Source organism: Chrysemys picta, chromosome 2, assembly GCF_011386835.1.
Source record: "Chrysemys picta bellii isolate R12L10 chromosome 2, ASM1138683v2, whole genome shotgun sequence".
In the NCBI taxonomy this organism is placed as follows: domain Eukaryota; kingdom Metazoa; phylum Chordata; order Testudines; family Emydidae; genus Chrysemys; species Chrysemys picta.
Genome location: NC_088792.1, coordinates 126,060,193 through 126,087,775, shown reverse-complemented (window position 1 = coordinate 126,087,775; position 27,583 = coordinate 126,060,193). Strand labels below are relative to the sequence as shown.

Genomic DNA, 27,583 nt, shown 5'->3' with positions numbered 1-27,583 from the left:
TAATAATGATGCACAAGTGTTAAATAAATTTTCTCTTCTGTATTTGGAAAGAAGCAGAATAATGATTTGTATCACATGAGGATGAGAAACTAAGTTCCAGTCTCTTAGTGACTAAGGAGGTTGTTCAACAACAACTACTAGAGATATCACCCGGGACAGGAGTCCTAAAGAGCTGGCTCAGTAGAACTCTGGCCCATTGGTGTTAATTTTTTAATAAATCTTGAAATACTTGGAAAATTCCTGAAGGCTAATGTTGTGCCAATATTTAAAAAGAGCAATTAGGCTGACCCGGGTATCTATAGGTCAGTTAATCTAATATCAGTGCCGTGAAAAAAAATGGAAAAGCTGATATGGGATTCAATAAATAAAAAATTAAAGGGTGGGAATACAATCACTGCCAGTCAACATGGTTTTATAGAAAATAGATCAGACAAACTGAATCTCTTTTTTAGGTGAAATAGACTTAGACTTTTCTGAGTTATTCAACTTAATATCACACTACATTCTGAGACTCTGGACAGCAATTGAGTGGCCTGTCTAGTCCTTCCCAATCCTTTGTGGGGTGAGCTCCTCACTTTGGGAAATACCAATTTAGCTACTAGAACACCTGAGTCATTATTCTCTAAAATGGTTCAGGAGCACTGGCTCTGCCATTTGCTAATCTTTCTGCATAGCTCTTTGTTAGCTACATGTTCACAGGAAATAATTTATATGAAACCTGTTCTAATGCCATCTGCAAATATGCTTGTTATAGTCTGGCCCACATGACCTCTCTGGCCACATAGAATAATAACTAGCCTTTCAAATGTCCTATTAAAGCAAACGAAATTCTGATTAACACTAATGTTAATTGAACCCCAAGCCTCATAGAAAATTAAATGACTGAATTCATAAACTGTTCAAAATAGCGCTGATACTAGAAATACAGGGCTATTATACTCATTACAGTGTATCACAAGGTAATTCTTTTAAGAAGTTAAGACTGTTGCTGACATTTTCTTTTTATTATGTAAAGCATCACTTTTAAAGAATGTTAAAAACAGTTTAGATGACAAGACAAAAGAGGGGATGAATTTGCAATTCCCTTTTAAGAACAAAATAAACTATCAGTTTATGAAACTGATAGCCTTCTTCAGAAACTAGCTACTGACCTTGCTCTGAGCCCACATGACATTTTCATGAACTGGACTCTATACTTCTTACCTGAACTCCTAAACTGTATCACCACTGAGCAAAACAAATATCACTGTAAACAAGATAACTGGAAAACCAAAGCAAAAATTAGATAAAATTCAGGAAATAGTCAAGGTAATCATTTTCTTATATGAGGGAGTGGGAAACAACCAGCTTCAGAAAATGGCTGTTTTTGTCATTTTGTTATTGTTTGTTTGTTGACCCAGACTATCAATAGTATTTGCTCATCCTTAGAGTGAGACGGATGGGAGATGTTCTATTCTAATTGATTAACCACATGAGGGGGGGGGGGGAAAGGAACTCCTGTCTCGGGTACATGTATACTGGTGATCTTCCTGACAATAATTTACAAAATAACCATGTAGAAATGTTTTTCACTAGCCTATTTTGTCTTTACAAGGGTTAACTAAGGCTGATTTTTGTAAAGTTGATTATGGGATTTGTACCCCAATTCCCTAGAAAGGGAAAGAAACAATAGTTTTAAGTTACATCTGAACTTTGAGATGGCAGTATAATTTCTATCTTGAAGAGACATACTCCCACTAGAGTCATTAAGCAAGCACATTAAAATTAGAGTATAGCTGCAGCAGCATGAGCAGCAGAATGAACTATCCATGCCAAGTCTGTTTCTATGGTCTTGGGGTGGCTAGCCCCTTGGTCATTCTACCTCAAACAGAGCTAGTGTGGGTATGTCTTCTCAAGCTAGGAATCACATCCCAGCTATAAGTGTAGACATACCCTATGATTCCTTGTAAAACCTTAAAAATATGGTATTAAAAAGGGAGGCCTATAAATGCCAAACATGAAATCATATCTAAAATAATAGTAGAATTCCAAGAAAGCTGTAAATAGTCTAGTAATTACATCACCCATGAAGTCTCCTGTTGTTTGGGACAATAAACATATGAAAGAGATGAAAGGGCTTTTGCCATCTCATTCTAAGATAGAGGATGTTATGGTAAGGATATGGATTAAGGATATTTTGGAGATGAGTTAGGCTTTCCTAACAATGAAGCTAGCAATAAAGTTAAGTGCAAAATTCTGGTTAAAAATTAGCCTAAAAGAGAATCAATATACTACATATTAAAAAGATTGAAAATTGTGTTATAGATCTCAAAAAATAATTGTAAATGGAGCTTAATAATGAAATGGGTGTTTTTCTAGTGGGGTCCTGGTTCAGTGCTACTGAATGTTTATATCATTGATCTGGAAGAAAATATCAAAACGTTGCTTATAAAGTTTGAAGATAACACAAAGATTGGTGGAGCCTTAAATAATGATGAGTATAGGACACGTAGACGGAGTGATCTGGATTTCTTAGTAAATTGCATGCAATAAACAATGCATCTTTTAATTTAGCCAAATACAAGATCATACGTCTTGGAACAACAAATACAGAACTTACAGTGGGAATATATCCTGGAAAACAATGACTGTGAGGAGGACTTGGGCATGATTGTGGATAGCCAGCTGAACCTTAAAAGTCCAGTGTGATACTGGGTCTAAAAGAGCTAATGTGATCCTTGATATATAAGCACAGGCATGTTGAGTAGGAATAAAGAGGTGGTATTACTTCGGTATACAGCATTAGTAAGACCATCCTCTAGTCAGAGGACAAACATTCAAATGGCCTGTTGTAGCCCAGGACTGACAATGCTCTGCATTGTCCAAGACAGGAATATATCACTATCTTGGTCTTGAAAAGTATTTTGAGCTAATGACAGAAAGTGTGTATAAATAGCATTTTGGTAACAGGTGCAGGTCTCTGAAAGTCAGTTATATGCTGTTTTTGATATTTCTAACTTTGGGATATGTTCACACAAAACTCAATTTTTGTTGCAGTTAACTGTTTCTGCAGCTTGTTGTTTTGGAGAACCTTCATGAAACACTATCTGATATCTTTAGATATTGACATGTACAACTTTGTGGCTTCATTGTCCAGTTTATAAAAACAGACTGTCTTCGTTGTAAAAACTTGTCATCCTGTATATATAAGGAGAATGAATGAACAAACATTAGGTTCATTTAGACTCAGGTGTAATTGCATTAACTTTAATGGAGGGATGAATTTCATGGATGAATTTGGTCCCCAATATTTTCCCTATCTGTTATAATTTTCAAATCACACATATATAAGCACTGTGTATTGCCTGGTTTACCTTCTAGCATGTATGGCTGAGTCTCTAGGCAGGAGCATCCTTTTTCTCTCTCCTTCTATGAAGAAAGAGGAAGATTTTAGAAGACCCATGTCCTGAGTGAGAAACTGAAAGAGGATAGAGGTGCATCCTACTTCTAGTACACAGATATACAGATACTGATATTAGGTTTGGAGTGCAAAAGAGGGTACTTTTATTAAGATAGTCTACTCAGCTGTGTACTCATTAAAGAAACCTTTAGACAAAAGTAATGGGAAGCTAATGCTTTCATCAGTCAATTCATGGCGTCCCTAAGATTATATGCTGTCTGGAATATTCTTTGGGTGAAAACCCACCACCACTGAAGTCAATAGGAGCTTTGCTATTGACTTTAATGGGAACAGGATTTCACTCTTTGACAGGAATGATCTGCAGTCAGCTAAACCTGCAGAAATTATAATTTGGATTAGGAGAGATGTAAACCATCACAAATTAACATTTTGACAAGGTGGCTCTGAAATTCAACATTGCTCTCTGATGAGTGTATACACATAATACAGTGAGTACCAATTGATTTTAATTTTAAGAGACTCCTTTTATGGGTCATTAATTTTCATACTATTGTAAAATGGTTTACTCCACCAGGAAAATGTTTACCAGGCCAAAGTTGCACATTTTCAACTTGAATTTTAGAAAACATCACAAAGATTTAGATATACTTATAGGAAACACTTGGGTGAGGAGACAGGGATTGCTACTGTGCAAACGGAACTTTGGTAGATCAGAAATGTAAAATTGTCTATATCAATTTAAAGTACCTCTAAGAGATTTCTTTTTGTTTAAAGGGAAACCTTAGCTGGGAAAGGGCTTCAGAATAATCTTCCCAGGTGTAGGGGAACTGTTTCAGTAAATGATTAATTATGAAGGAGTGGCTGTGCTTCTATCATGTACAAGATAGAGGACTATGTGCCTTGCTCCTCTTGGTCAGAATGATTATTCACGGTTGAAAAGATCTGAGTGCTAGCAGGGTCAGCATTATTACTTTTGTTAATCTTGGTATAGTGCACTGTTTCTTATTTAATGCTTGTTATCTGTATTCCTTTATGCTATGAAAAGAAAAAAAAACTGCTGCCTTATCTTCCAATTATAGAGTGCAACTGAGATCATGCGAAGTGGGACCACAGGAGTGGGAGTATGCCAGTAATGAGGAGTTCTTTTTTTCTCCCATCTGCTGTTAAGTAGTTGTCACATTGTTTATTCTCTAAAATTACTAACTGCCACAGTTCAATCACATAAAAGCAAAACAACCCTTCCCTCCTCCAAGCACTTTCACAATTTTTGTCTGTAATATGTTTAATAGATAAATGAATTAAGGCTTAGATTTTTTTTAAGCTCTAAATTGTGGGCACCCTCCCACCTAGGTTCTACCTTCCACAAATATCGAGTCCTATCAGGTCTTTTAAAATCTACTAGTATGCTCTTGTTAGAAGAGAAATTTTCTGGACCATCAGCAAATCATTTTCAGTAGCAGGCCCTTACCTGTGGTGTTCACAGGGCTGGTGCTTCCACTAGGCAACCCTAGGCAGTCACGTAGGGCGGCAGGATATGGGGGGCGGCATTTCGCCGCCCTCTGCGGAATTTCGGTGGTGAGGGGCTTCTTCTGCTCCAGGTCGTCGGCGGATATTCGATGGCGGGTCCTTCACTTGCTCCGGGATGCGCTGCCGAAGTGCCCTGAAGACCCGGAGCGGAAGGACCTCCGCCGCTGAGAACGCAGCTTCAGAGGAGGAGCTGCCGCTGATTACTGTGGAGGAGAGCTGCCGCCTAGGGCGGCAAAAGCCCTGGTGCCGCTCCTGGATGTTCACCACCTCTAATGGCATGCCAAAGCGTGAGTTTGGTGGCCCTGTGGGCACAGAATAAGGTCTATCTATTTACCCATGCTTTTAATTGAAAAACATCAAAACATGTTTCAGGGGAAGTAACTGTACTGGGTCAGGTATATGAGTGACTCATACTATTGTATTTATCTCTTTAAATGAATGGTAGTAGTCTGGATGCCAGATGGTGATGGGTGCCATAGACAATAATACATACAAATAGATAATTCCTTTTGGTACATCTATTTTTGTAACAACTGCCATAATTATAAATAATTAAACATGCCTTACATGCAATGCTATAATTCCTATACTGAAAAGCAAAAATAAAAAACAAAAACCTCTAGTAATTCTAAATAATCACTAATAAATTACAATTACCCTGTTTACGTATACAAAATTTCAACCATTTATTATAGTAATAAAAGTATGATGAAAAATGGAACTGAATTTAATTTGGTGTAGGAGTGTGTGGCCATCTCTTCCAGTCAGTCTCGGACAGAAGCCATGCCCCCTTGCTCTCAGATCGACAGCAAGACAAGGGTTATTGGGGAATTACCAGTCTCTAAGGCCTGGTCCTCTAGGCCAGTGGTTTCAAACTTTTTTTCTGGTGACCCAGCTGAAGAAAATTGTTGATGCCCATGACCCAATGGAGCTGGGGATGAGGAGTTTGGGGTGTGGGAGGGGCTCAGAGTTGGGGTGCAGGAGTGAGGGGTGTGGAGTGGGGCCAGGAATGAGGGGTTCACAGTGTGGGAGGGGGCTCTGGGCTGACGCAGGGGGCTGGGGTGTGGGAGGGGATCAGGGTTCTGGGCTGGGGATGCAGGCTCTGGGGTGGGGCCAGGAATGAGGGGTTTGGGGTGCAGGAAGGGGCTCTGGTATGGGAGGGGTGCTCAGGGCTGGGGCAGGGGATTGGGGCACAGGGTTGGGGCACAGTGTTACCTCGGGCGGCTCCCGGTCAGTGGTGCAGCAGGGGGGCTAAGGTAGGCTTCCTGCCTGTCCTGGCACCGCGGACCGCGCTGCACCCCAGAACCAGCCACCAGCAGGTTCGGCTCCTAAGTGGAGGCGTGCAAGCTCTCACCCTCAGGCACCGCCCCCCCCAAAGCTCCCATTGGTCAGTTCCCAGCCAATGGGAGTGTGGAGCCGGTGCTCAGGGTGCGGGCAGCACGCAGAGCCCCGTGCCCCCCCTCCCCCCCGCACCTCGGAGCCAGACCTGCTGCTGGCCGCTTCCAGGGCATAACGCGGTGTCAGAACAGGTAGGGACTAGCCTGCTTCTTAGCCGGGCAGCACCGCCGATGGACTTTAACAGTCCAGTCGGTGGTGCTGACCAGAGCCACTGTGACCCAGTGCCTTACATTCCATGACCCAGTACTGGGTTGCAACCCATAGTTTGAAAACCATTGCTCTAGACAAGGCCAAACAGCAGTAGTCCAGGATTCTGGCCTCAGGCAGGGCAGAGCAAGAAACAGTCTAGCGAGCTCAGGCCCCCAGGCAGTGCACGGCACCAAACAGACAATTTGACAACCTGGCTCTGGCAGATGGCAGACAAATGCTGGCCTCCTGGCCTAAGGTGGGGAGGCTGCCACCCCAGGGTGGGGTTGGCAGCAGAAGGTAGGGGGACCCAGGCCCACCCTACTCCACCAGGTCCCAGCCCAGGGAGGATGGTTCCGCCACTGGGTCAGCAAGAATCCGGTCAACACACGCTGACCTGGATTCAGGCAACAACCCAAGCAGACTATAGTCTAGTGTCCCTGGGCTACTTCCTACAACTCCTTCGTTCAGTACCTTCGTTCCATGGGTGTCCTCTGTCTCCCTGGGGTAGATAGCCAGCGACACTCCTAGCAGTTCCTCGGCACCCGTGTTGGCTGGTGGCTCTGGCAGCTCTGGCAAGTCTTCAGCACTGCAGGGATCCTCTTGGGCTCCAGCCCCTGCAGTGGATGGGAGGTATCTGTCTCTCTGGTGGTTCCAGCCCAACTGTGCTGCAGGGCCCACCTTTTATACTTTCTGTTCTGCCCCTCTGCATCTAGTAGGGCAGGCACTGGTGTCCTGAGTCTGCCCACCAGGATGGGGGTGGGGGTTCCTCCTCATCAGTAATCTATTGTACACAGTAAATTTGAATTAAATAAGTATAGATTTTGTTGATCCTGTCTGAAAACAAGCTTCTTCAATGCCAAACACTAGCAGAGGAATAGCTGGTGAAGCTTGTGCAGGTGTACAGGGGCCCATATGTTTTAGAGGGCCCCAGGAGGCTCAAATATTTTTATCATTATCAAGGTTTGTCACAGTATGAAAAAGTCATGGATAGTGTTTGTTTGTCCATTACATTGTTATGTACACCCCTCACTCCTGCACCCCAACTGTGACTCACCTCACAGCAATGGATCTTGAGTGCCATGGGGTGGGGCCCAGCATTCTGCTCTGGGCATTGCAATCTGGCACATAGGGTTGCAGCACTGCCCAGGTTTGGCCCACTTGACCCTCCATTATGGTGTGTGTGGGGGAAAGGCCAAACTTCAGGGAGTGGTGTTTATATGGAGCACAAGGTCCCAGAAATCATAGAATATCAGGGTTGGAAGGGACCTCAGGAGGTCATCTAGTCCAATCCCCTGCTCAAAACAGGAGCAATCCTCAGACAGATTTTTGACCCACATCCCTAAATGGCACCAGCAAGGATTGAACTCACAACCCTGGGTTTAGCAGGCCAATGCTCAAACCACTGAGCTATCCCTCATCAAGGCAGAAGGTCAGGTGGGCCAATCCTGAGTGGTACTGCAACCCTCTGCGCTAGAGTGCAATGCCCAGAGCAGGGGACACAGGAGCCACTCGGGCTGCTGTTGTGAGTGAGTGCAGGTCAGGCCTACTCTTCAATCCCCTCTCCCTCCACCCAGCCCTCCCCTCTGCACCAGGCCAGGATTAGGGTTTTGATGCCAGTCGGGGGAGGGAAAGGGTGCTACTGCTGATGGTGCTGCTGTGGGACAGCCTAGGACCCACTTTTCTGTTCCTCCACCACTGATGCCACATAATTCATGAGAGTTTTTATGTGACTGTTTACCACTTGTGAATAACACAAAAGATGTTTATTGGCATTTATCACAATAGTGCAATTTACACATAAGATGAACAAGAATAGGCAACAATCAGCATCTTGCTCTCATGACTGTTATGACCAGCAATGGCTCCAGAACTGGCTCAAAACTCCACTTACCCTTTAAACTGAATCTCTATTAATTACTATTGTTATTAATTGAGTGCTGTCCATATACTTTGTGTTGTAACCTGTGCTGAGGTTTGGAAGTTTAATAATAAATAATACTAAAAAATTGTTTACTGCCCAAAAACCCACGGACCACTTACTAGAAAATATTTAACAGTAATGGGTCACATGCAGCTCTCATTGATATCTTTACAAACCCATGGGTTTAATGGGATTACAGAGGTGTGACTGAGAGTAGGCAATATTCAACTATCTTGCACCCAGTCTGCAAGTTACGTAAAAACAGATACAGCACTAAGAAGACATCACTGCATCTGGACGAGACAGTAATATGGATATGGGCATTGTCAGTTCATTAATAACACCTCAAACCATACCACCTTACCAATGTGATTCCAGAACTTCAGCATGTAGAAATAGATTTCATGGAGCTGTGTGAGAAGTTTGCCCCAACTCTCCAGTGCCAGAACACATGAATGAGGGAGGCCATACCACCACAGAAGTGGGTTGCAATTGCCCTCTGGAAGCTGGCTACTCACACTGCTACAGGTCCATGGTAAACCAGTTTGGTATTAGCAAATCAACTGTTGGGATGCTGGTAGAGGAGGCTTTTGAGGCAATTCTCACTGTGGTTTACCTGTGGGTGGTGGGCATAAGACATATACCTGAAATAATAGCTGGCTTTCAGACAATGGGGTTCCCAAACTGCACTGGGGCCATTAATAGCACACATGTGCCCATAGTTTGCCTGCCACAAGGAGCAAGCAAATATGTCAACCACAAAGGGCACTACTCCCTGGTTCTGCAGATTTTTGTCAGCCATAGAGGCAGGGTCATAAACACCAAAGTGAGAAGTATGGGAAAAATTCATGACACCAGGGTGCTAAAGAGATTTGGCCTTTGCCTGCTGGAAGAAGCAGGACCCTTATTCCCTCCTAATGACATTGTTATGAATGGGGTACCCTGTGCCCACCATTCTTTTAGGGGACTGTGGTGGGGCGAGTGCCCCACCCCCATGTGAGATGGGGCTAGAGTAGGCCAAAGAGGCTGTGCAGGCCGGCAGCCAATCAGGAAAGGGCTTACTGAGGGCCAATCAGGGCTGAGATTGGAGACAGCCAATCAGGGCTCAGCTTGGCCCTATATAAAGGCTGTCCAGAATAGCAGCAGGTAGTCTGTACCAGGCCTTTGCCAGGGGAAGGTCTGTCTCCAGAGGTGGGAGACTAGCACGCAGTGCAGGCCTGGCCTGGGGGAGCAGAAGGGAACTCCAGCCCGATATCTGCCAGGCTGCAGGCCCTGAGGGGAAGGGCCTAGCTGGTGCGAGGGGCCAAAGGGCAAGTGGCCCAGGGATGTGGACAGACAGAGGGGAGAGAAGGAGGACAGCGAGGCTGCTGCCAGAGGGTCCCTGGGCTGGGACCCAGAGTAGAGGGTGGGCCTGGGGTCCCCCCCCTCGCAGTACACCCAGCCATAGGGAGCGGCCCTTATGGACTATGCCAGATCCCTGGTGGGTGGGGTGCAGAGAGACTGGTGATCAAACCCTCCTCCCCCCGGAAGGGGGTGTGGATGGACTAAGGGGCACTGCTGGAGGGCAGTGGCTCGAAAAGGATGCCGCGAGCTCGTGAGTGATGCGGGCTCAGATGCCAACTGAGGGTGAGATGATGGATGGGACACCACCAGGAGGGGGCGCTCCACTGGACAGAGCTAATTCCCAGAGACAACTAGCAGGAGGCGTCAGGTGGTGAGTCCCAACACTGTCACAGGGACCCTGTCTACCTTCTCCTACCATGGTTCATGAAACTGTGCCTTGAGCTCAGATGGTCTGACAAGAGAAGCTTCAATAACACACTTGGTAGTTAAAGGACAGTGATGGATTGCACATTTAACAAAGTCATTGCAGGCACCCTAGCTTTCAGTTTACAAATTGGAATTAACATGTATGAAGGCTGAAGTGAAGTGCAAATGTATGTATTCAAAACACTAAAAACATGCTAGATGGTGAATTTATATGAACTGTGAATACACATTCTCAGAGGACAGTCTCACTAGTAGTGGGAATGTCTCTTTTAAAAGCACCTCCTGTTTTCCTTCCCCCTGGCAGGATGTGGCACATGGCTGCACAGCTTGTGTGGGTTGTACAGGGTTGTACACCTATGCACTCCAGTTCAAAATGTCCATTGACAAGGCAAAACCAGAGTTGTGCAGTGCCTGCACTGGTTGTAGGATGATGTAGTATGGCAAACATCAGCAATGACATAGGGACCAGTACTGGAGCTGGTGGTGAAGGCAACTCTGGAACTGCTATTGGAGCTCGTAGCTAGACCCTGTTGGCAACCAGTTGATCAGCTGTTCCATCCCCTACTGGTCCTGCTCCCTATTCCTACTGACTTCCTATAAGGATTTGTCCATCAGTTTCTTCTCCCACAGCATGTTCCACTCCTCCTTCACCCTCTGGTTCTCCAGGTGAACATCACTCTTGTGAGCCATGTCCTCACACATCTTGTTACTAGCCCACTTCCTTTTCCTCCACTGATGGACAGTCCAGTCCCTGATAGCAATGGATGGGAGTGTGGGCCTATCTGAGCTGGAATTGCCAACAATGAAAGAGAATATTATTTTTTTCAAGGGGGGGGAGGGGGAGAATTCATCCCGCTTTACATTCTGCATCAAGAGAAGACCACAGTTTGAAATTTTATCATTTTTGAATGGTTTTAATACTCCTTTACTCACTGTTCTGTTCCAAAACTGCTCCTAACACTGTCATCTTAAAGAAACACCATGGTCAGAATTATAATTTCATTTAATAAATAATAAAATGTTGTGCCTGCCTTTTTAGGGGAAGGGGGATAAAGATAAAATCTTAACAAGGGCACTGTTGCTGGTATTGGTCAGTGAATGTCTGGGGAATTGGTCTGCACAGTTTATGCATTCTGTGTGAGAGTATGAACTCTGTATGTATCTTTACCAAACTGAAAAGGTGCAGTTTTTTAATCTTCTCTGTGGTTTTATCTCCATGTTGGACTGCAATTCCAAAGGTGGGTGATACAGGCTCACAACAGAGTGTTTAAATAGAGGTCCATTCTGATTTAATAACCAACATCCTAGACAATAGATGGGCTCCCCACCCAGAAGAACTGGTTTGTCAAGGGAGAGGTCACTTGACAACAAAATCAACTGGTAGGAGTCTGTGAGCACCTGAGGAGGCTGATCTGGGAGTCATCTGACAGAGAGGTTGGAAGGTTGTAAAAGGACAGGAGCTGATCTATTTGGGTGGTTTTCAGCCACTTTCACCAGCTCAAGCATAGAAAAGCTGCTGCAGGAGCCCGATGAGGTGGGGGAACCCTTCCTACCTGAACTCAGATGGTTCCCCACGGACTCCCAAGGGTGAGGGGCATCACATTTGGGATGCTTCTTGTATATTATATGATCTGTACTCTCTGTGCTTTATCTGTTAAGTAAGGAGCAATGGTAACTTAGAATTTTGTGCAAAGTCAATCTGTGTGAATTAAGTGTTATACCTCCCATTCACCCCCTTGAAGAGGTAAACCAGAAAGCACTCATCTTCAGGTGGAATTCTGGGAGGGGGTAAGTTAAGCTATGGCAGAGTCTAAAGTAATTTTCAGATTGAGGCTCATGAGCTGCAAGTGGCTCTTTAATGTGTCTCCTGAAGCTCCTAGCTAAGACAACCGCTTAACTCTAGGCAAGTCAGTGATGAGCTGGGAAGGGCCTGGAAGAAACATAACCAGGGCAGTTGGTATCCACCCTGCTACTTAGAGGGCGTGGTATAGACTTTGATACCAGACCCCTACAGCAAGAGGATCATTTTCAGATGAGAGAATGGGCTCCCACCACAACATGGTGATCTGTTTTTTCAAGTGGGCAACCATGATACATATGAAAAGAATACCCCCCCTCAATGTGTGAAAAGGGGACAGCATAGCATGCCCAAAGGACCCACCAAAATAACGGTCCCTTCACGGGGGCTGAAGGGATCCCAAGGAAGATGATCTTCCTGCTTGTACTTTTACAAGGATGTGAAGGCTTAACCCTGCAGACAACTATGCTTTTGTGGGATGGTATATCTTGGCTCTCCCTGTAGTGCTGTCCTCACCATTGCTCTGTTCTGTTATTATTAGTTGGGATTGAAAGTACTTTCAGGAAATTCTCTGCAAGCTAGAAAAACTGGAGACCATGGGCAGTCAAGGTGCGGGTTCTGGGCTAGTAGGATTAGCCAGAGTAGAAGAACTAGAGGACCCCCTTGAGGGCAGTTCAAGATCCATGGGGCATCCATCAAGTCAGAGACAGGAACAGTAACCAAGAAATTGCCAACATAGGCACTGACTCGGTGAGTGGTCTGGGGCTGGAGCACCCACCGAGAACTGCACCCACTGGCAGCCAAGCTCTGCCCTTCTGCCTCTTTCTCTGCCCCCACAGCGTGCTACGTCCCCACTCCTCACCCTCCCTCCCAGCGCTTCCCACACCCCACCACCTAACAGCTGTTTGGCAGCGCTTAGGATTTTCCAAGAGGGAGGGGGAGGAGGCAGAGAAGAGGTGGGGAAGGGGTGGAATGGGGGTGGGGTCAGGAGGGGGGGTTGAGCACCCACCGGGAAGAGGGGAAGTCGGCGCCTATGATTGCCATTGCCAGATTTAGAAGCCCTGACTCATGACCCAGATTTTATCTGCAAACAAAGGGGAGACCTTACATTGAGCAAGGCCTATGATCAAATTGCTGCTGTGAGAGAACCCAACAGCTGAGGCAGTGGCCCAATTTTATACTCCTTGAAGAATGCCTATATCACATCAAGTGCGATAAACAAATGGGAGGTGAGGACCCAATTACTGGTAGCAGATAGCACATGCACTTAGCACTCATTTTTACTGGCCCAACGTCCACCGGGAAGTTCCAAGCAGTGCCCACTTATGGACTTTCCAAGTACCCCAACACACCCACAGATCTCCCCAAGGGGAAGAAGTCTTTGTCTCTAATGTCTACTGAAGTGGGCTCTGGCCCACCAGCTAATTGTTCCTTCAATTCTATCCCATTCTGGGACAGTTGGAAGGGCTTAGACCAGAAATGTTCTAAAACAAAAAGTAAACGTAACTTAATATTGGGCCATTCACCGGTCTTAACATGGGGCCCATTCCATCAGGCTAGGTTGCCAAGCATTACACAGGCATTAGCAGCTTCCCAGGCTTTTACTTAACCCATACATATCCCAACAGGGTCCACCAATGTTCGGGGTTGGGTCTCTCCCCTGGCCCTGCCACCCTTGTGTGCCTCCCCTGAGCGTCCCTGCCAGCCCTGGGCAATGGGCGGCTGTCCCCTGCAGCTCCGCTGGGAAACATTTATTTTGTTTTTCAGATACTGTGGGTAAGCTAGCACCAGTAAAAAAACAACCCAGAACACCAGGGATCTACTGTCGCAACAAAGATTGTGTTGTGTGTTTTTGTGTTGTTTGTCTTATTACCATTATTTTGGTAAATATTGTACAAGGAAAATTAATGCATATAGCATCAAAGGTTAGTGCATGTTATAACCTGACTGGAAAGCATGGTCTACCCAATGGAGGGAATCAAGTGATGTACCGCATTCCAGGAGAATACCATCCATTCCCAGTTCCTAAATGGAGGGTTCCTTACCTAGTCTTTAACCAGTTGGGGCCCAGCCTGCTGCTATTGGGAACAAAAAATGGAAAATGAAAATGGGTTTATTGCACGCAAATAAAAAGGCACAGAATGGGGGTTAAAAAGGAAAATGTATAAATTGTTACATGCATATCAAAGCTGGACCTACAAAGGGGAAATCAAGAATTCCCTGGCCTGGAATGGAACAATCATTGTTGCTAATCATCATTGTCACTGTTGCAAATCCTGCCCAGATCCCGCAATGTAAAGTGTCAAAAGGAGGAAACACGTGAACTGTTACACCCCCAAGTGGTGGTAATGAAGCAGAGGAGAATTTTAAAAATTTACCTGTGAAAAACTACTACTAATCCCCCATGGAAATTTGGCAATGTGGGTATGTAGTGTATAAATTAAAGAGGGGATCCTAACCTGATGAAAAATATCAAATTTATCAGGAAAGATAGCATGGTATTCATTAGAATGTCATAATGAATGACAGTCACCTGGACATGTGCTTTGTCACGGAGGGCCCCCAAAACATATAACCCTCTAGTCTCCTGATGTTTTGGGGTTATGGGGTTCCACAATTGGGGTGTGGTGTTACCATGTATAATCACAATGGTACATCCATAAAGAACAATCCTTAGGCTTACAGATATATACATATCAGACTGGGCATAAAGTCTCCCCTAAAACGTTGAGAATATAAAAATTTAACCACTTTGCAAAATGTAACCCTACAGGTAATATGAATGCCAATCTGGAAGGATCCTAATTTAAACTGGCCACAGCCTGGAGCTGGAAATACTTCCTTATGGGCGAACATGTGGAAGCCACTGTGGGAGTGGGTACAACCAGAGCTTGTCAATGTGTCCTTTCAGTCCATTACATGGATGGGTGCTACACCCCAGAGAATGGTGGGTGGACTAGGTACACCCCAACTGCAGCACATACATAGAAGGGTTAAAGCAACAATTTAATTAGTGGGTAAGGGAATATACATGGAATTGTCACTGCAAGAGGGATCTGTGGGTAGTAGGAACCACAGGGTTGGGTGTATGGAATCTGGGAAACCCTTGGGTAACTAAGTAATTAATAAATCAAAATGTAAAGCTTCAACAACAAATCAATGAACTACTGGCACAGCAACTATCTGCAACTGCAATGGGATGAAAAAGGGAAGCAGAGGCGAACCTGCGGTTAACTCAATAAACAGGGAATCTTGTAACATGGGTGGGGGGATGGCTTCAAAAGGCTAACTTGAAAATAAAAGGTGTGTATAAAAATGCTCAACTCGGGCTACCACCTGGGTAATAGTTGCAGTGGTACCTTAAAATGGCAACTAAGGTGGTCCCCATAATCCCTATGAGAATAAGAAGAAGGGAAGCACTCACTGGAAACCACTGAAATAAATAAAAAATGAAATGGTGTAAAATGAATAATAATTCAATTAAGTAATTGTTTATAAAAAATATTTAAATATGCCCCTCCCCAATGGCCATAAAAAAGCAGACCCAATGGCTTGTGCCAGTGATAAACAATTGGGTGTAATATATATGGGGTATAAAATGTTCTGCTAAAAGTATGCACAATTCTGTAATATAACATGTGAAAGGGGGGAGGGATAGTGCAGTGGTTTGAGCATTGGCCTCCTAAACCCAGGGTTGTGAGTTCAATCCTTGAGGGGGCCACTTGGGGATCTGGGGCAAAATCAGTACTTGGTCCTGCTAGTGAAGGCAGGGGGCTGGACTCAAAGACCTTTAAAGGTCCTTTCCAGTTCTAGGAGATGGGATATCTTCATTAATTTAAAAAAAAAAAATTTAAAGTACAAATGCACCAGCATCTGGCACAATTACACACAGCTACATGCTGCCATTGGGACTTTATTCACAGCAATGAGTTTCACAGATCCATTTATGCACCAATCGAACCAGTGCATTACCCAATTCCATACCAAATGGTCAAGCTGGTTTGGACAATACCCCATTTTTCTGTACATATTCAATAAACTCATAATATAAACAAGAGCACATGAACACTGTAGGGGCAACACCAGGCCAAGCAATGCCCAACTCAGGTCTTGGAAGCCCAGGCCCTTCAAGGAATTAATGCCTTCCAATTGGCTACTAAACTGCCTGCTTGAACTAATGTTGCCTGTGCCCTTCGGACAGGCCTAATGGATGGACACTCATTCACTTCATGGTCATATTATTCATGTTGTAAAAATATTATTCCTATTAATTGTAATATTAATTTATAAGGTGTTTAAAATTATGTGCTACCTTAGCCTCTCCCTAAAGGCTATATTTGTAAATTCAGTGGCTTATTCCTTTTTATAACCTACCTTCTCTCTCTCCTCGTAGTATGATCAGTGGACCAAGGTATCAGGCTAGCTGGAGCTAGGGCCTCCAGCCGGAATGCCCCACCGTTCAGTGTGTGAGAAGGAGGGGCACCTGGGCCCTTCTTTGAAGAGAGTGGGGGAGTGTTGGGATATGTATGGGTTAAGTAAAAACCTGGGAAGCTGCTAATGTGCTAACATGGCATTAGGGGACAAAGGCATAAGAAGGCTGTAATTCTTTGTTTAATAAATAAGTTGCCATATTTTGCCCTTCCCTGTTGCTTGTAAGAATTGATAAGTGTTGCAGCTGCATAAGAAATGTGGGGATCTAAAGGATACCTTTTGGGTAAAGCAGTGTTATCTCCTCCTCCCTTCCTTTCCCAGCTACATAAACAAGCCCAGGCTTATGGCCCCTTCCTCCCTCCCCTGAGAATTGCTAACCAAGGAGATTTGTGGCAACAAATTGTTGCAAAGAAATATATTTTCAAGGTAAAATGCCTGTGTAATATGTGTAATGCTGTGCACAATAGATAGGGTAAGTTTACTAACAAAATGGGTGTTTTTTTATTACTTAATAAGGGTTTTGGGGGTGTTGTAACGGATGTAGGCGTGTAAATACTAACAGACATAAAAAAAATGTGCTGTAACTAATTCAGGGCTTACTGGACACTTGGGTCCAGTGGAACAAGTATCGCAATAAAGAAGCCCTTCTACTCAAATCTGCCTCTAGGTCAGACTGCTCTTTCTTTCTTCTAACAGACCTGGGCTCCCTGGACCCTGAATTTGCTGGAGCCCGGGCACCACGGGCCCATATAACTTGCTACTCCTGCCGGAGTTGGAGTCGGAGACCACGGCCGGAGCCCTCACCCCCCCCCACCTCCCATGTCCCACCCCTCCTGCCCCAGCATGGAGTCCACTCACACACCTTGAACTCCCTATTTCTGGCCCCACCCCAGAGCCCACTCACCCAGCAGCCCAACCCCAATTTCATGAGCATTCATGGCCCGCCATACAATTTCCATACCCAGATGTGCATAACTTGTTGAAGACCATATTCAAAGAGTAGTTATCAGTGGTTCACTGTCAAACTTGAGTATCTAGTGGGGTCTCACAGTGGTCAGTCCTGGGTCTGGAACTATTCAATGTTTTCATAAATTACTTGCATAATAAAGTAGAGCGTATACCTATAAAATTTGCAGATGACAACAAGGTGGTAGGGGTTGCAAGCACTTTTAAGAACAGGCTTACAATTCAAAATGACCTTGACAAATTGGAGAAAATTAGTCTGAAATCAACAAAATTAAATTCAATAAAGAGAAGTCCAAAGTACCTCACTTAGGAAGGAAAAATTAAACACACAACTACAAAATGGGGAATAACTGGCTATGTGGTAATACTCCTGAAAAAGATCTGGGGGTTTGTAGCACAGCATCGACTCACCCCTGCGGTGCCTCCTGCTGGTCATCCTGGGGAATTAGCTCTTTGACCCAGAAGCACCCTCTGCAGGCTGGTGATCCGCTTGCTGTTGGCCCTCCCGTGTCCCTCCCAGGACCCCGGTGCTCTTGTCTCAGGGTTATGCCTCCTGCAGTACCCCACAGTCTTACTGGGTTTCCCCACCCACTATCCCCACTTTGCCTCAGTTTTGGCTACTGCCCAGTCTCCATCTAGCCCCCCTTCACTGGGGCAGAGTGCAGTATCAGCTTCTCATCATAGGCAAAGGGGTTTGGACTGGCTGTCTTTACCCACCCTCAGGCTGCCCCTCTGCAAGCCCAATACCTAAGTGGGCCTAAGACTAGGCGCTGCAGCCTGGGGAGTTGCTGGCCTAGGGCTTCCCAGCTCCTAAGGCCTTTCCTCACCCCTGCCTCACTCTAGGTCCCCAGGTGAGTTCCCCAGCAGCCAGGCCTGTCTCCTTTTCCAGTCAGAGAGAGACTCTTCCCTCTGGCCTGCCTGGCCTTCTTATAAGGCCCAGTTGCTTGGTTTGGGGCATGGCCCCAGCTGCAGCCACTTCCCCAATCAGCCAGGGTTTTACTCCCTTGCCCAGCCCCAGCCCTCTGCAGGGCTTTTCCAACCCCTTCAGGGTCGGAGCGGGTGCTCACCCCACTACAGGGTTATAGTGGATCACAAAATGAATATGAGTGAACAATTTGATGCAGTTGCAAAAAAGGTTAATATCATTCTGGGATGCACTAACAGGAGCGTTGTATGTAAGACACGAGTAATTGCCTTCTCTACTCGGCATTGGTGAGACCTCAGCTGGAATACTGTGTCCAATTCTGGGTGTTACACTTTAGGAGAGATGTCGATACATTGGAGACAGTCCAGAGGAGGGCAATAAAAATGATAAAAGGTTTAGCAAACCTGACATGAGAAAAGGTAAAAAAAATTGGCATGTTTATTCTTGAGAATAGGAGATGGAGAGGGGACCTGATAACAGTTCTCAAATACATTAAGATATGTTATAAACAGGACTGTGATCAACTGTTCTCCATGTTCACTGTTTTTAGTGTAATCCCGTTTTTCACTGGGAAATTTTTTGATCAGAAAGTTTCAACCAGCTCTAGTGGTATTCATATAACAACAAAATTAAGTATATAAGTGTTGCCGTCCCAGAGGGGGGCAACAGGGTTCGTTGTCCAGTGTGCGTCGCACCAATAGACACACCAGGGTGGAGAAGCAAACCAAATTTATTCAAGAGCTCTAAATAGGCACTAGGAGACCAGCATGTCTCAAATCAAGCACAGCAAATACAAGCAAGTGTCCCATTTTATATTCCAAGCTGTTTGAGTAAGCCTTTGTTCTGTTTCTCCCTTACCCCACTCTTCCCGACAACGGTTACAGCAGGCAGTACATTGTGGCATGTGAGAAAAGTTCTCGTCCGCATGCTTATCTTCGACCTTGCAAGCTCTACGTAGTAGGCTTTTCCCTCCCCTCTTTTCCCCCTCGTTATCACTACTGCTTCTGCTAGTGTGAGTGAAACTGCAGCTGTCTGCTAAAAAGCTAACCATTACATATTCTGCTTCAGCATTTAGGTTGTTAGCATGGAGGCTGGTAAAAGTTCACAAGATGGAGTTACTGTGGCTCACTTAGACCCAGAGCAGGGAGGTTTCATCGGCACTTATGGCCTCCCCCCCCCCCCCCCCCGAGTTACCTGGTAGCTATGCCTAGTGATGTCAACATGAGCATTTGATTTTTATTCTCTCCATCTCTGATATTTTAATTTATGGAGTTTGCTTGGGGGGACAAGGGAAGAGACTATTTCAGATGTTTAACTTCAGAGAAGAGTTGCTCCAATATTTTTCAGATGTTGTAATATTGAAGAGGCTTATGCAAAATAATGAGTCTTATATTTTGCTCTAAACATTAAAAGATCTAGACAGAGTAAGCTTGATTTCTGAAGGAACAGAATTCCATGTCACAAAGACCACTTTCTCTTTTTCTCTGTCTCTGCCTGAGAAAGGCTTTTAACACATGTGTATTGTCAGCTATTAAATATGGAGCAGAAAGGTGGGTATATCTAATATACTGAAGCAGAAACTAAAACCTGGACAATGAAGCATGAAATGAAGTATGCTTGGTATCACAGAGAAACAGAAGAATTAACAAACGGATAAGAGAGAAAGTGTATGGTGAAGAAAATCTTTATGAATAAACTAAAATGGCAATAGGAGAGCTATATCAGAAGAAGAAGGAATTAAAGATGGAATATATTTATGATGCAATGAATACCAGGGTTAGCTACAGCAAGTACAGTCATCAGAGAAGACTTAAGGCTATAGAGACTGAGATCTTTCTCACCCTTTGAAGTATTTCAAATATAATACATTATTAGAGTGCATGAAGAAAATTAAGTGCTTTAGAGTTGTAGAAATATAGAATATTCTGAAAACAGTTAAAAATTAAATGCATTATATCGTTCTGTTTGATGCTAGTTGAATGCCTTTGTAACTTCTGAAGGAGGATTGCTGTTTTGTTTCCAATGACAAGCTTTTCTTAAAGAGAAAACATAACAACAAAAACATAAGTAGATTCTATAAACTTGTAATCACACGTCATACACAATTTACTATTTCCCCCACCCCTCCAAAATAGAAATGGTGGGAAATAATATAAAGTAGGTATTGCAAATTATGTTTTCTATGACAAAAGTTAATTCTAAACTAAGTATTCCCTGAAAGCGAAACAGAGAAAACATTTTTACATATCTATCATTTGTCCTTAAAGGACACAAAACAAATATGTTTTTAAAGCTTGACACTAGTATTATTATATGTGGCCTCCGGCTATATGCTTTTTTCCAGTTTGTAGAATTGAAGGGATAAGAAAACAGCTTTGTATTAAGAGGAACACATTGTACAGGTTAATCATAACCATGCAGAAATCAAAATGCTGCCAACAAAATAATGGAGCACTAGTACCAAGGGAGCCACAAGGATGATTGTGAGGGAAGCAGTGGTATAATAACACCTCCTTTGCATGTGGTGAAGCATTTCAGGCGTGTGCTTCTCAATTAATAATTGAGGTGGCTGAAACAGAAGTTTTTACTATTGTTGACAAGAGTAAATACTTGTAAAAATTTAATTGGCTAAAAGTTAATTTCAGTGTTTCTTGACCATGAAATGCATTAATTAGGGAGGGAAGAGATTTTTAAAAGATGTTTAAATTTTAAATGGAAGTAATTCAGAAAGGCAGAATCAGACAGGGGAATTTAACAAATGTAAGAATGTCTACAGAAATCAGAGTTAACTAATAAATGTAATGTCTACTGGGATCCAGGTAAAATGGCATAATTTTCTAGTTAGTCTGATTCTTCATGTAAAGATATATTATTTTGTAAAGAAATGTCATTATGATATTAGAGAGACAAGGTGGCTGAGGTAACATCTTTTACTGGACCAGCTTCTGTTGGTGAAAGACAACTTTTGAGCTACACTGAGCTCTTCTTCAGGTCTCTGTACCTTGAAAGTTTGTCTCTTTCACCAACAGAAGTTGGTCCAATAAAAGATATTATCTCACCCACCCTCTCTCTCATATCCTGGGACTAACACAGTTACAGCAACATTGCAAAGAAGATACTAGTGTAATCCTTTAGTGAATTCTTAGTTAAAGCATACATGAATTTGAAAAAGTGAACATGTACAAATTCATTGTTAAGAGGTACCATATGACCAGTTTGAGGTTTACTATAATTGTAAATTATATACATTTTTTAAGATCTAATCATAGGGAGTATTTGAACTGAGTTCAGCAGTAAAGTAGAGCAGGTTAGAATTTTCTCTGAGACCACTGTTAGCTGGTCATGGGATATATGTGTGTGTGTGTGTGTGTGTGTGTGTGTGTGTGTGTGTGTGTGTGTGTGTGTGTGAGAGAGAGAGAGAGAGAGAGAGAGAGAGAGCGCTCACAATAATTTGGTTCATCATCGCTTTTACAGTCTGCCTTTTACCCCCAAATGCTCAAGGAGTGGAAAACCCCAGTAAGCAGTAGTGCTGGAATGTAGCACAATATGATACCACTGTATCACGAAATCTCTGTTTTATAATAATAACTATCTCTTATATAAAAAAAGAACAGGAGTACTTGTGGCACCTTAGAGACTAACAAATTTATTAGAGCATAAGCTTTCGTGGACTACAGCCCACTTCTTCGGATGCACATCCGAAGAAGTGGGCTGTAGTCCACGAAAGCTTATGCTCTAATATATTTGTTAGTCTCTAAGGTGCCACAAGTACTCCTGTTCTTTTTGCGGATACAGACTAACACAGCTGCTACTCTGAAACCTATCTCTTATATAGCATTTTTCATTACTAATCTCAAAGCACCTTACAAAGGAGGTCAGTACATTATTCCCATTTTACAGATTGGGGAATTAAGGCAACAAGAGGGGAGGGGACTTGCCCTATGTTGTTTCCAGCTAGGAAACCTATCAGCCTTCTTAACAATTTAGTTATATATGTTTTTGTTGGGGTTCCCTGAGACCCCTTCCTCTCAGTTCCCCAAGGACTCAGTTTGACTCCAGTCTCATCACTCAAGTTTCTTTATGTAGTAAACAGCAAAGCTACGCTGAGTTAATTAGACTTAAGCATAAGGTGCGTGGCAGAGAAGGGGGATGGGGCATAGGGTGTATCACACCCAAAGTTAGAGAGCAAATATCTTAATATATATTTACACATTACATTGCAGTTATTATACATTGCATCACATGTTTTGGGGCTGGCCTGGCCATTTTGGAGGAACCAATCCCTGTTCTACATGCTCTGTGCATGTACTGTACACGCACAACTTATTCTTTACCTCATTTTATGTTACAGGCTTATCTTGTCCACTGTTATCTTGTCTATTGTAAATGGTTCCCTAGATATTCCTCCTTATTTTAGGTAATACAGGGATTCTTTTTCCAGCCTGCTGATCCATGTACCTTCCTAATCCAGACTCCCAAGACTTGAGGCCCCACACATGTCCAATTACTCATGTAAAGCCAGGCCTGCAATTTTAAACTTAAGGGGGCTGAAAGGTTACCAATTCCAATATTTACCTACTGACTTTTCTTTAGTTTTTTTTTTAAAAAGAATTTCAGTTGTTATTAATTGATGACTGCCAGCACCTCAATATCTGTAAAGATTTAATTGCAATTATTCATGAAAATATTGCTTGGAGTGGAAAATGTACAGTACTTGAGGATGCTGCCCTGTGCCTCAGTTTCCCCATCAGTAAAATCGGGGTAATGATGCTTAATTCCTTTATAAAGCTCTTTGTGATCTACTGATTTGAAAGGACTATGTAAGAGATAGGTGGTATTATTAATATTATTTATTATTATCTCAATGTGTGACAACTCCCAGCATTATTGAGATAAAGTCACAAGATTCTAATGCTACGTTAGTTCATGCTCACAACTAAGAAACCATGTTCACCTAACAAATGTAACAAAGTACTCTCACTTCTTAGCAAAGCACTTTCAACTATTTTACCAGCCCAAATTAATTATGATTATTAATTAATTAATAGGCAGCAGGTTTAAAACAAATAAAAGGAAGTATTTCTTCACACAACACACAGTCAACCTGTGGAACTCCTTGCCAGGGGATGTTGTGAAGGCTAAGACTATAACAGGGTTCAAAAAAGAACTAGATAAATTCATGGAGGATAGGTCATTCAACGGCCATTAGCCAGAATGGGCAGGAATGGTGTCCCTAGCCTCTGTTTGCCAGAAGCTGGGAATGAGTGTCAGGGAATGGATCACTTGTTGATTACCTGCTCTGTTCATTCCCTGTGGGTCACCTGGCAATGGCCACTGTTGGACGACAGGATACTAGGCTAGATGGACCTTTGGTCTGACCCAGTAGGGCCATTCTTATATTCTTATGAAAATAGGTTATGAGTAAAATTTTCAAATGTGTCTATGCCACTTAAAAGCGTAAGTCACAATGACTTGCATCCTATATTTAATATATACACATACACAAACATTTATTTTCAAGACAATTAAGTTGGAACCTGAGGATTCAGAAGATCTAACATACCCAAAGAAAATAGAAGGGCTAGATTCACAAAGCTACTAAGCTGTGGTGATGCTAAGTGTTGTCACACCTAATTATTAGGCACTTAGGCTTTGTGAATCCCAGTGATTTTCTGAGTTCAATGCCTACACTTATATACAACGAATGGGGAAGGACAGGCACTTCAGCCTTGGATTCACAAAAATCAGCATGTTGCTAGATGATTCTTTGCAACAAAAAGTAAATGGGAGGTGCCAAGCACCTCCTTTCTATCAGAGATAGGTACTTAAGTCCAAGTTGCAGGACGTGTCTCTCTCTGCTTGGGCTTCTCAGCTGCACATCCTCTCTTGGGATTATGCATCTAAGCCATTCTAGCAAGAAGCCAGAGTGGAGTAGGAGGACAACCAGGACCTCCCTCATACCTTTAAGCCCAGTGGCTAGGGTATTCACCTAGGATGTGGGAGACTCCACCACCTGCCTGAGGAGGAGAAGGGATTTGAAGAGGGGTCTGCCACCTCTCAGTGAGTGCCCTAGCCATTGGGCAATGGGATATTCAAAGGTGGGGCTCCCTCATTCTCTCCTGTTGAAGCTGTTCCACTGTAGATAAATAATACAAAAAAGTCATTAAAACAGGGAGGACTGGATTCTGGGTCTCTATGTTAGTGCTCTAACCACCAGGCTGCAGAGTCATTCTAACATTGCTCACTCTCTCTCTGGCCCAATGTTGAAACTGTCCCACTGTAGATAAATAATAAAAGAATCAGTGGCCAGAGCGAGAGATGAAAAAAACTTCATTCACATAAAATCACATTAAAAACTATTTAAAATGTAATGAAATTACATTATATACAATAAATCATTACAATTAAATATTACAATAAAGCAAAACATGTCTTAAGCGAACATTAAACATGGATAATTAAAACATCATCACCACCAAGTTCACTCAAAATATTGTTAACACACCTAGTCAATTGCAAAGTATCCAGGTTACAAATCAAGTTATAAAAGGTGTAATCAAGCTGCAGCTGGGCCACAATCAGTGCATGAAACAGCCCTACCATCTCACACCAATCTACCCCCCATCCCCAGGGGTCTGTCCTGGGCCTGGTTTTGTTCAACATCTTCATTAATGATCTGGATGATGATATAGATTGCACCCTCAGCAAGTTTGCGGATAACACTAAGCTGTGGGGAGAGGTAGATACACTGGAGGGTAGGGATCGGGTCCAGAGTGACCTAGACAAATTGGAGGATTGGGCTAAAAGAAATCTGATGAGGTTCAACAAGGACAAGTGCAGAGTCCTATACTTAGGACAGAAGAATCCCATGCACTGCTACAGGCTCAGGACTGATTGGCTAAGCGGCAGTTCCGCAGAAAAGAACCTGGGGATTACAGTGGATGAGAAGCCGGATATGAGTCAACAGTGTGCCCTTGTTGCCAAGAAGGCTAATGGCATATTGGGCTGCATTAGTAGGAGCATTGCCAGTAGATTGAGGGAAGTGATTATTCCCCTTTATTTGGCACTGGTGAGGCTACATCTGGAGTATTGCATCCAGTTTTGGGCCCCCATAACAGAAAGGATGTGGACAAATTGGAGAGAGTCCAGCGGAGGGCAACAAAAATGATTAGGGGGCTGGGACACATAACTTATGAGGAGAGGCTGAGGGAACTGGGTTTATTTAAGCTGCAGAAGAGAAGAGTGAGAGGGGGATTTGATAGCAGCCTTCAACTACCTGAAAGGGGGGCGGGGTTCCAAAGAGCATGGAACTTGGCTGTTCTCAGTGGTTGTAGATGACAGAACAAGGAGCAATGGTCTCAAGTTGCAGTGGGGGAGGTTTAGGTTGGATATTAGGAAACACTATTTCACTAGGAGGCTGGTGAAGCACTGGAACTGGTTACCTAGCGAGGTGGTGGAATCTCCTTCCTTAGAGGTTTTTACGGTCAGGCTTGACAAAGCCCTGGCTGGGATGATTTAGTTGGGGTTGGTCCTGCTATGAGCAAGGGATTGGACTATATGACCTCCTGAGGTCTCTTCCAACCCTAATCTTCTAGGATTCTATGATACCCTGGCCATTCTGTTCTGGTGAGATTTCAAAACGGTGAGTTTTACCTGACCCAGCAAAGTTAGCCTAGCAGGAAATTAGAGGAATGTGAGCCATGTGTCTCACTGCAAGAACAAAAGAGGCTTTGAGAAAACCAGTCCCAAACCACTGAAAAGAGACTGCAAAAAATGAAAATGAGGAACCAACAGGGGCATGTAGGAAAAAACGAAACACTGTGTCTGAAGATGAGCAAGAGAGACTCTGCTCAGACACCTCAAGGATAATGTGGTACACAAAATGTTTGGTTGCTGTGATGCTGTGCAGGACCTTCCATGGCAAGTCACCGGAGTGCTTTGGAAGAGGAAGTTTGTACAATGTCCTCCAAGCCAGGACCATAGAGTCACCCAGAGACAGAGGCATCCTCCAGGGTATAGCGGAGAGATCAGAGAGAGTGGCATAATGCTGCACCTTGACACAGATACCATAGAACTGCTACTTGGACATGGTTGCAAAAGGAATGGTCACCAAACCCCTCCAGGACAGCAATCTGCCTGTTTGTACAAGGATCTCATCCATAAAGGGGGAAGACAACTATTGGGGAAAACACAAAAGCCCCCCTAGAAGAACAATCCCTGCAAAAACTTTCTGCAAATACTGAGCAGCCTGCTGAGGGAGAGCTGCCAGGAATTCAGCAAGAACCTTATCCAAAAAATGCACAGACCAGATTTTGGTCTCAACAGGAAGAGCTGTCATTGACTTCCAGGTTGACTAGCTAAGAACAATCAGGTGGGACAGTTTGGTGAACCCAAACTGAGCAAAAGCAGAAAACAGGCTCCTGGAGGAGAGAGCTTCAGCGGGGAAAAGTGGGTTAAAAAACAGCAGCTGTTCCAAGAGCCGTAAACTGGAAAATGCCTGCTCTTGTCATGTGCTTTGTGGAAGTCGCAAGGTATTAAAAAGACCATTATAGAATGGTGGCAAATCTAGACTCTGTAATCAACTTGGTGCCAGCAACAATAGGTGAGAGTCAAAGCCTATTCCCACAACATGCTGCAACAGAGAGAGGGAAGGGATTTCCAGGCCAGCAGAGAGTCAGAGTACAGCGACCGCTGAACAGATTGGAGGTGAATGGCCACCACCCTGCTGACTAAATCAATGAGCCCCTGGCCCCCTTCATCTAATGGCAGGAACAAAAAAGAGGGTGCAGTCAGTGGTAACTATTTAAGAAAATGGTTACTATTCCTCTGAATCTGGTTGAAAAGGCCCAGGAGAGGGTCCAGACACACTAGCTGGTGCCACAACCTGGGGCCACAAGATTTTTGGCAATCTAAACCTGTCCCCAAAAAGAGAGTCCAGGAAGGAGCCAGTGCCATTTCTGTAGGTGGCCTTGCACCTTCTCCTCAGCCCTTTCCCAGTCCCTGAGCATATATTGTTCACGTCCAAAAAAGACCCCCAACACCTTAATCCCAGAGGTGCCCAATTGCAATTGTTAGGGCAAAAAAAAGGGGGACCACTAGACTGACAAGATACCAGTGCCATTGAATTGCTCTTAGCCCAGTTAATGCGGGCAGAAGATGCCTATTCATACACTTGTAAACAAGTACAAAGTGCCTGCACATCACTGTCAGATATGATAAAAACTGAGATATCATCAGCATAGACTAACAGATGAACCA

General features: G+C 43.8%; 1 long non-coding RNA gene across 2 annotated transcripts; it reads right to left on the bottom strand.

Annotated features, from left to right (window-relative positions):
* Nucleotides 1-1,049: 1,049 nt before the first annotated feature.
* Nucleotides 1,050-21,932, bottom strand: LOC101948854 (uncharacterized). Of its 2 annotated transcripts, XR_010598502.1 has the most exons (5): nt 17,812-21,932; nt 6,986-7,295; nt 4,869-5,229; nt 3,354-3,408; nt 1,050-3,177 (listed from the first exon to the last, which is right to left on the bottom strand). It is a non-coding gene; the product is annotated as an uncharacterized LOC101948854 (long non-coding RNA). The 2 variants fall into 2 exon arrangements; XR_257298.4 differs by having other exon boundaries at nt 6,986-21,930.
* Nucleotides 21,933-27,583: the final 5,651 nt, after the last annotated feature.